Source organism: Piliocolobus tephrosceles, chromosome 1 (genome assembly GCF_002776525.5).
Source record: "Piliocolobus tephrosceles isolate RC106 chromosome 1, ASM277652v3, whole genome shotgun sequence".
Lineage (NCBI taxonomy): Eukaryota > Metazoa > Chordata > Mammalia > Primates > Cercopithecidae > Piliocolobus > Piliocolobus tephrosceles.
Genome location: NC_045434.1, coordinates 24,914,351 through 24,923,617, shown reverse-complemented (window position 1 = coordinate 24,923,617; position 9,267 = coordinate 24,914,351).

The window sequence follows — 9,267 nt, the reverse complement described above, 5'->3', positions numbered from 1 at the left end:
AGATAGATAGATAGATAGATAGATAGATAGATAGATAGATAGATAGAAAGAATAGGTGATAGGTAGATAGATGGATAGATAAATAGATACATGATTGATAGATGGATGGATGGATGGATGGATGGATAGATAGATATGCTCTTTCTTTAGATAGATAGATAGATAGATAGATAGATAGATAGATAGATAGATAGATAGATAGATAGATATGCTCTTTCTTTCTTTATGCAGCTCCAAGTTTCTGACCTATATCATTTTTCTTTTCTCTGAAGAACTTTTAACATTTATTGTAAGGCAGATCTACTGGCAACAAACTTCTTCAGTTTTTGTTAATCTGAGAAGGTCCGTACTTCTCCTTCACCTCTGAAGAATCATTTCACAGGACACAGAATTCTAGATTGGTAGTTTTTTTCTCTCAACACTAAATTTCACTGACCTCCTTGCTTGCATGTTTCTGAGGAGAAGTTGGGTATAATTTTTATCCTTTTTACCTTGTAGGTAAGGTATCTTTTTCCTCTGACTTTTTAAAGACTTTTAAAATATAAGACTTTTAAAATATGGTATTCCTAGGTGTCGTGTTTTTTTGTGGTGATAATTGTGGTTATTATTGTCTTGGCATTTATCCTGTGTAGTGTTCTCTGGGCTTCCTGAATCTGTGATTTAATATCTGACATTAATTTGCAGAAATTCTCAGTCATTATTGCTTCAAGTATTTCTTCTGTTCTTTTATTTGTCTTCTCCTTCTGGTATTTTCTTTTTTGAGATGAAGTCTCGCTCTGTTGCCCAGACTGGAGTGCAGTGGTGTAATCTCGGCTCATTGCAACCTCTGCCTACAGATGTGAGCTACCGTGCCTGGCCTCCTTCTGGTATTTTCTTTTTCATTTTTATTATGATATGGAGTCTCACTCTGTTGCCCAGGCTAGAGTGCAGTGGCACGGTCTCGGCTCACTGCAACCTCCACCTCCCAGGCTCAAGCAATTCTCCTGCCTCAGCCTCCCGAGTAGCTGAGATTACAGGCACCCGCCACCATGCTTGGCTAATTTTTGTGTTTTTATTAGAGACAGGGTTTCACCATGTTGGCCAGGATGGTCTCGAACTCCTGATCTCAGGTGATCCACCCACCTCGGCCTCCCAAAGTGCTGGAATTACAAGTGTGAGCCACTGTGCCTAGCCCTTGTGGTATTTTCATTCCACTTATATAACACCTTTTGTAGTTGCCCCATCATTCTTGGATTTTCTGGTGGGATTTTTTTTTCAATCTTTTTTTTCTTTTTGCTCTTCCATTTTGGAAGTTTCTATTGAGATACACTCAAGTTCAGAGATTATTTTCTCAGCCATGTCCAATCTATTAATAGACCCATCAAAAGCATTCTTCATTTCTGCTGCAGTGTTTTTATTTCTTCTGGCATTACATTTATGCTTAGAATTTCCATTTCTCTGCTTACCCATTGCCCATCTGTTCTAGAAGGCTGTCTACTTTATTCACTAGAGTCTTTAGCATATGAATCATAGTTGTTTTAGGTTCATGGTCTCACCATTTCAATATCCCTGTCATATATGAATCTGGTTCTGAGGATTGCTCTGTCTCTTAAAACTGTGGAGTTTTTGTTCTGTTTTGCCTTTTAGTCTGCCTTGTAGTTTTTGTTTCTTGATACCTGAACATGATGTAGTATGTAAAAGGGGCTGTAGTAAAAAGGCCTTTAGTAATGTGTGGGAAGATGTGTGGGAAGGAAAAGTATTTTATAGTCCTATGATTAAGTCTCAGTCTTTTTTTTTAAGTCTTTTCATTTTTATTATTCAAAAAAGTTTCTTCCTTTTTTTTTTGTTTTGAGAAGGAGTCTCGTTCTGTCACCCAGGCTGGAGTGCAGGGCTCATTGCAACCTCCACCTCCCATGTTCGAGCAATTCTCCTGTCTCAGCCTCCCGAGTAGCAGAGATTACAGGTGCATGCCACCATGCCCAGCTAATTTTTGTATTTTTAGTAGAGACAGGGTTTCACCATGTTGGTCAGGCTGGTCTCAAACTCCTGACCTCGTGATCTGCCTGCCTCAGCTTCCAAAGTGCAGGATTACAGGTGTGAGCCACCATGCCCAGTAAAAGTTTCATTTTTTATTTAGCTTTTTGACTCTGTGCTTGTGCCTTCAACACTTTCACAACAATTTCTGTTCCTCAATAAGGAAAGCATGCTTGATCCTGTCATGAACACATTTAGCACAAATGGAACCACCATATTCTCTGACATTTTTGTTTGTTTGTTTTGGACAATTTCATAAGAACTTTAGGTCTCACAGCACAAACCCCTCGAAGTCTGCCTGGGCACATGCCACATGCAGATTTTGGTGCTTTCCCAACCTTCTTGGTATAAAAGTAAACAATTCTATTATCTGGGGTTCGGGACAGCCTAGTTTTGTTAGAGGCTATATTGTAGGAAAGCCTACGATGATATATCAAACACTGGACCATTCTGAGTGCCTGTAAACAACATCAGCGAAAGAGGAAGAAGAAAGTCTTTGCGAGTTCAAAGGTCAAATAGGATTCAGTCTCAGTCCTTTAATGAGCCCGTGCCTCTGGACTGTGAACTTCACAAGTGCTTCTCAGTACCTCCCTCACCACCATTAGGTGGAACAGGATAACTAGAGCTGGCTGGAGTTGGATATTTCTCTTCCCCCAAATCATTAAGACTCTGAAAAAACTTTACTAGATTAGGCTCTGGTAAAACAGTTTCTCTCAAGGGCAGGCCTTGTTAAGAACAGAAAGCTCTAGCATATTTCAAACTGGTTCCTTGTCCCCTTCCCCTGATGAAATCCCAAAGGGATTTTGGCCAATCTTTACCGTGAGAACCTGATTGAGTGCCTGGAGGTTAAACTCAGAGAAGTGTGGAAATTGCTCTATGACTGGGTCCCCCTGGAGTTTTTATTTATTTTTATTTATTTGTTTTATTTTATTTTTTGAGATGGAGTCTCACTCTGTTGCCCAAGCTGGAGTGCAATGGTGTGATCTCGACTCACTGCAACCTCTGCCTCCTGGGTTCAAGTGATTCTCCTGCCTCAGCCTCCCAAGTAGCTGAAATTAACAGGCGCATGCCATTTTTGTATTTTTAGTAAAGATGGGGTTTTGCCATGTTGGCCAGGCTGCTCTTGAAGTCCTGAATTCAGGTGATCTGCCTGTCTTGGGCTCCAAAGTGCTGGGATTACAGATGTGAGCCACCACACCTGGCCCCCCTGCAGTTTTTAATCTCAGACTTGTCCACACTGAGCCTCCAGCTATTTGTCAAGTACAATTTAGATTTTCCTACCCTGACACTAGTGCCCACGGAGGTTTTTGCTTCTGAGTTCCTGCTCCATCAAGTTGCAATTCTCTGTATTTTTCTGTCTCTTCAATTTTGGGAGTAGTATTTTGCCCTGTAACCTCACTTTTCTGAGGGATCCAAGAAGAGTTGTGTCTTCACTTTGTCCAGCATCTTCGTTATTGTTAGGATGGAATGATGACTTGCATGCACCTTGCATGGACCTTTGCTCCATTATTTTCTTGCTCATTTACTCTCTGACCAGAAGTTGGCTATAATTCTTATGTGTTCCTTTCTCTGTATATAATGTTTCTTTTTCCTCCGTCTTTGAGAGATTAACTCTTATCTTTGATTTCAGCAGTTTGACTCACAATGTGGAATTTCTGGAATTCAGGGACCTGTGAGTTACTGTTCTTCATTAACTTTGGAAAATTCTTGGCCATTATCTCTACTGATATTTCTCTCTCTCTCTCTCTTTTTTTTTTTTTTTTTTTTTTGAGACAGTGTCTCGCTCTATCGCCAAGCTGGAGTGCAGTGGTGTGATCTCGACTCACTGCAACCTCCGCCTCCCGGGTTCAAGCAATTCTTCTGCCTCAGGCTCCCGAGTAGGTGGGACTACAGGTGTGCGCCACCACACCAGGCTAATTTTTGTAGTTTTAGTAGAGACGGGGGTATCACCGTGTTGACCAGGATGGTCTTGATCAGTTGACCTCGTGATCCACCCGCCTCGGCCTCCCAAAGTGCTGGGATTACAGGCGTGAGCCACTGCGCCCAGCCTCTACTGATATTTCTTATCCCACAGGCTGTTTCTGTTTTCCCTTGGACTTTAATTACATACAGGTGTATCTCATTTTTTTGTACTTTGGTTTATTGTGCCTCACAGATATTGCATTGATTGTATGGTGATCTGTGATGAATGATCCTTGATGTTACTACTGTAATTGTTTGGGGATATCAACAATTCTGCCTATGTAAGACAATGAACTTAATCGATAAATGTTGTGTGTGCTGTGACTGGTCCATTGACCTGCCATTGTCCCATCTCTCTCCCTCTCCTCAGGCTTCTCTGTTCCCTGAGACACAACAATATTGAAATTAGGCCAGTTAATAACCCTACAATGACCTCTAAGTGTTTAAGTGAAAGAAAGAGTCACATGTCTTTCACTTTAAATCAAAGGCTAGAAATTATTAAGCTTAGTGAGGAAGGTATGATAGGATGACAGCCAGACATCTTGTATGAGTTAGCCAAGTTGTGAATGCAAAGGAAAAGCTCTTGAAGGAAATGAAAAGTGCTACTCCAGAGAATACCTAAATTATAAGAAAGCAAAACAGCCTTACCACTGACACTGAGAAAGTTTTAGTGATGTGGATAAAAGATCAAACTAGCCACAACATTCCTTTAAGCCAAAGACAAACCCAGAGCAAGGTCCTAGCTCTCTTCAATTCTACAAGGCTGAGAGAGGTGAGGAAGCTGCAGAATAAAAGTTTGAAGCTAACAGAGGTTGGTTCATAAGGTTTAAGGAAAGAAGCTGTCTCTACAGCATAAAAGGGCAAAGAGAAGCAGAAAGTGCTGATGGGGTAGAAACTGCAGCAAGTTATCCAGAAGATCTAGCTAAGATCATTGATGAAAGTGGCTAAACAATAGGTTTTCAAGGTAGATGAAACAGCCTTCTATTAGAAGCAGATGCCATCTAGAACTTTCATAGCTAGAGAGAAGAAGCCAATGCCGGGCTTCAGAGCTTCAAAGGACAGTCTGGCTCTCTTGTTAGGGGCTAATGCAGTGGTAACTATAAGTAGAAGCCAATGTTCAATGTTCATTTACCATTCTGAAAATCCTAGAGCTGAGAATTATGATCAATTGCCACATTATGATCAATTGCCACCACCTGTGCTCTATAAATGGAACAACAAAGCCTGGATAACAGCACATCTCTTTACAGCCTCGTTCACCAAATATCTTAAGCCCAGTATTGAGACCTATTGTTCAGAAAAAAAGATTCTTTTTTTTTTTTTTTTTGAGACAGAGTCTTGCTCTGTCGCCCAGGCTGGGTGCAGTGGCCGGATCTCAGCTCACTGCAAGCTCCGTCTCCCGCGTTTACGCCATTCTCCTGCCTCAGCCTCCCGAGTAGCCAGGACCACAGGCACCCGCCACCTTGCCCGGCTAGTTTTTTTTGTATTTTTTAGTAGAGACAGGGTTTCACCATGTTAGCCAGGATGGTCTCGATCTCCTGACCTTGTGATCCGCCTGTCTCGGCCTCCCAAAGTGCTGGGATTACAGGCTTGAGCCACTGCGCCCGGCCAAAGATTCCTTTTCAAAATATTATTGCTCATTGACAATGTACCTGGTCAACCAAGAGCTGTGATAGAGATGTACAGGAGATGAATGCTGTGTTTTCATGCCTTGTAACACAATATACAATCTGCAGCCCACAGATCAAAGAGTCATTTCAACTTTCAAGTCTTATTTCTTAAGAAATACATTTCATAAGGCTATAGCTGCCATAGATAGTGATTCCTCTCATGGATCCAGACAAAGTCAACTGAAAACTTTCTGGAAAGGATTCACCATTCCAGATGCCAATTTGTGATTCATGGAAGGAGGTCAAAATGTCAACATTTTAATAGGAGTTGGGAAGAAGTTGATTTCAACCCTTGTGGATGACTTTCAGAGGTTCAGGACTTCAGTGGAGGAAGTCACTGCATATGTGGTGGAAATAGCAAGAGAACTACAATTAGAAGCAGAACCTAAAGGTGTGACAGAATTATTGCAAATTCATGACAAAACTTCAACAGATGAGGAGTTGCTTCTTATGGATAAACAACGAAAATGGTTTCTTGAGATGGAATCTACTGTTGAAGATACTGTAAGCATTGTTGAAATGGCAACAAAGGATTAGAATATGACATATTCTTAGTTACTTAGTTGATAGAGTAGTGGCAGGATCTAAGAAGGTTGAATGTCTCTTTTTTTTTGAGATGGAGTTTCGCTCCTGTTGCCCAGACTGGAGTGCAATGATGTGATCGCAGCTCACTGCAACCTCCGCCTCCCATGTTCAAGTTTCTCCTGTCTCAGCCTCCTGAGTAGCTGGGATTACAGGCATGTGCTACCATACCCAGCTAATTCTGTATTTTTAGTAGAGATAGGGTTTCTCCTTGTTGGTCCAGCTGGTCTTGAAACTCCAACCTCAGGTGATCCACCCGCCTCGGCCTCCCAAAATGCTGGGATTGCAGGCGTGAGCCACCACACCGGCCGTCGATGTCTTATTTTAAGAAATTGCCACAGCCATCATCAGTCAGCAGCCATCAACTCAAAGCAAGATCCTCTACTGCTACTTGCTGAAGGGTCAGATGATTATTAGCATTTTTTTTAATAAAGCATTTTTAAATTAAGGTAGGTATGTTGTTTTTCTTTAGACATAATGCTATTGCACACTTAATAGGCTATGGTATAGTTTAAACATAACTTTTATATGTACTCATTAACAAAAAAATTCATGTGACTTGCTTTATTATATTTGTTTTATGGCAGTGGTCTGGAGCCAAACTGTAGTATTTTCAAGGTTTGCCTGTACATCAGGCTATTTGATCTTACCCCACAGTTCTTGGATGCTCTGTCCTGTATCCCCACCACTACTCTCTTTTGCTTTGTCTGTTTAGATACTTGCTATTGACCTCTTTTCAAGTTCATGAATTCTTCAGCTATATCAAGTTTGAAGAAATTCTCTATCTCCAATATTGTGGCCTTTTTTTTTTTTTGACACAGAGTCTCGCTCTGTTGCCCAGGCAGGAGTGCAGCGGCACGATCTCAGCTCACTGCAACCTCCGACTCCCGGGTTCAAGCAATTCTCATGCCTCAGCCTCCTGAGTAGCTGGGATTATAGGTGTGTGCTACCACCCCTGGCTAATTTTTTGTATTTCTAGTAGAGCTGGGGTTTCCCCATGTTAGACAGGCTGGTCTCGAACTCCTGGTCTCAACTGATCTATCTGCCTCGGCCTCCCAAAGTGCTGGGATTACAGGTATAAGCCACAGTGCCTGGCCAACCTTTTTATGTATGTATATCTGGTGTTTCCATTTCACCCTTTTTTACCCACTTCTCTGCTGAAATTCACTATCATTATTTCCCATCTTTTCCACCAGATATGTTAATATATTGATTGTCTTAGGGTCTGCTAGTCCCAACCTCTGTTTCATTTCTGAATTGGATTCTTTTGGTTTTTTTTTTTTTTTTTTTGAGACAGAGTCTTGCTCTGTCGCCCAGGCTGGAGTGCAGTGGCCGGATCTCAGCTCACTGCAAGCTCCGCCTCCCGGGTTCACGCCATTCTCCTGCCTCAGCCTCCCGAGTAGCTGGGACTACAGGCGCCCGCCACCTCGGCTGGCTAGTTTTTGTATTTTTTTAGTAGAGACGGGGTTTCACCGTGTTAGCCAGGATGGTCTCAATCTCCTGACCTCGTGATCCGCCCGTCTCGGCCTCCCAAAGTGCTGGGATTACAGGCTTGAGCCACCGCGCCTGGCCATTCTTTTGGTTTTTGATTGAATGCCAGACTCATGTATAACAGAAGGAAGGCAGATTATGTTATACCTGGAAATGCACACACTTCTGTCAGACGGATATAGTTTGGATGTTTGTTCCTTCCGAATCTCATGTTGAAATGTGATTCTCGATGTTGGAAGTAGGGCCTGGAAAGAGGTATTTGGGTCATGCGAGGGATCCCTCATGAGCGGCTTGGTGCCCTCTTTGGGGTAATGAGTTCTCCATTAGTTCACGTGAAAGCTGGTTTTCTAAAAAGAGCTTGGGCCAGGCGTGGTGGCTCATGCCTATAATCCCAGCACTTTGGGAGGCCAAGGTGGGTGGATCACTTGAAGTCCGGAGTTCGAGACCAGCCTGGCCAACATGGTGAAACCCCATCTCTACTAAAAACACAAAAATTAGCCAGGCTTGGTGGCGCATGCCTGTAATCCCAGCTACTCAGGAGGCTGAGGCCTAAGAATCCCTTGAACCCAGGAGGCGGAGGCTGCAGTGAGCTGAGACGGTGCCACGGAACTCCAGCCTGGGTGACAGACTGAGACACTATCTCAAAAAATAAATAAATAAAATAAGATAAATAAATAAAAAGAACTTCGCATCTCTCTTGCTCCCGCTCTTGTCATGTGACACATCAGCTCCCCTTTCCTTCTGCCACAAGTAAAAGCTTCCTGAGGCCTAACCAGAAGCAAATGCTGGCACCGTTTCTTGTATAATCTGTAGAACCATGAGCCAAAATAAACCTCTTGTCTATAAATTATCCAGCCTCAGGTATTCCTTTATAGCAAAGCAAAATGCATTAACACAGAGACCACTAGTTTGGAAATTGTGTCAGTGTAAACACCAGTTTTAGGGGTTTGAGTTGGATTAATGCTGTCACTATCTTCAGTATACTACAGGCTTCAAATTCTTCCAGTGCTTGACTGCTATTACCTTATGCTTATAGCGCACCTGGAGTACAGGAGGACTTTTCTGAGTCCCACCCTCAATTTTCAGGGATCCCTGTATGCCTATACCACAGAGAGGATCTATATTTACACCCCTGCTGCTTCCTCAACAACAGACTGGCATTCCTTGTTACTTAGTGCTAGGCTTGTAGCAGAGACGGGTTTTTGTCTTTGGCTAGTCTGAGTCTTAGGGAGGCTTTGTGGGCCTGGCCTGCAGAGATGTGGCTTTCTCGGCATTCCTGCACCACTTCTCAACAGTAGTCACACTCTGTTTCAAATCTATTGTTGGTCTTGCGCAACAATTTCATGCCCATTCCCCACTGGGAGCAGACCTCTTTATGTTATCCATGTGGCATCTTGGGCCTAGATTTTCCGCCCCTCCTCCAAGGTCAATTTTTGCTTCTACTCCTCTAGAAGTAATATTGTTTTCCTGTGTCCTGAAGGCAGAACATTTCCTACCTCTCTCCCAAAAGCAGGTGCATTTTGTCTACATTCCTACCCCAGAGCAATGA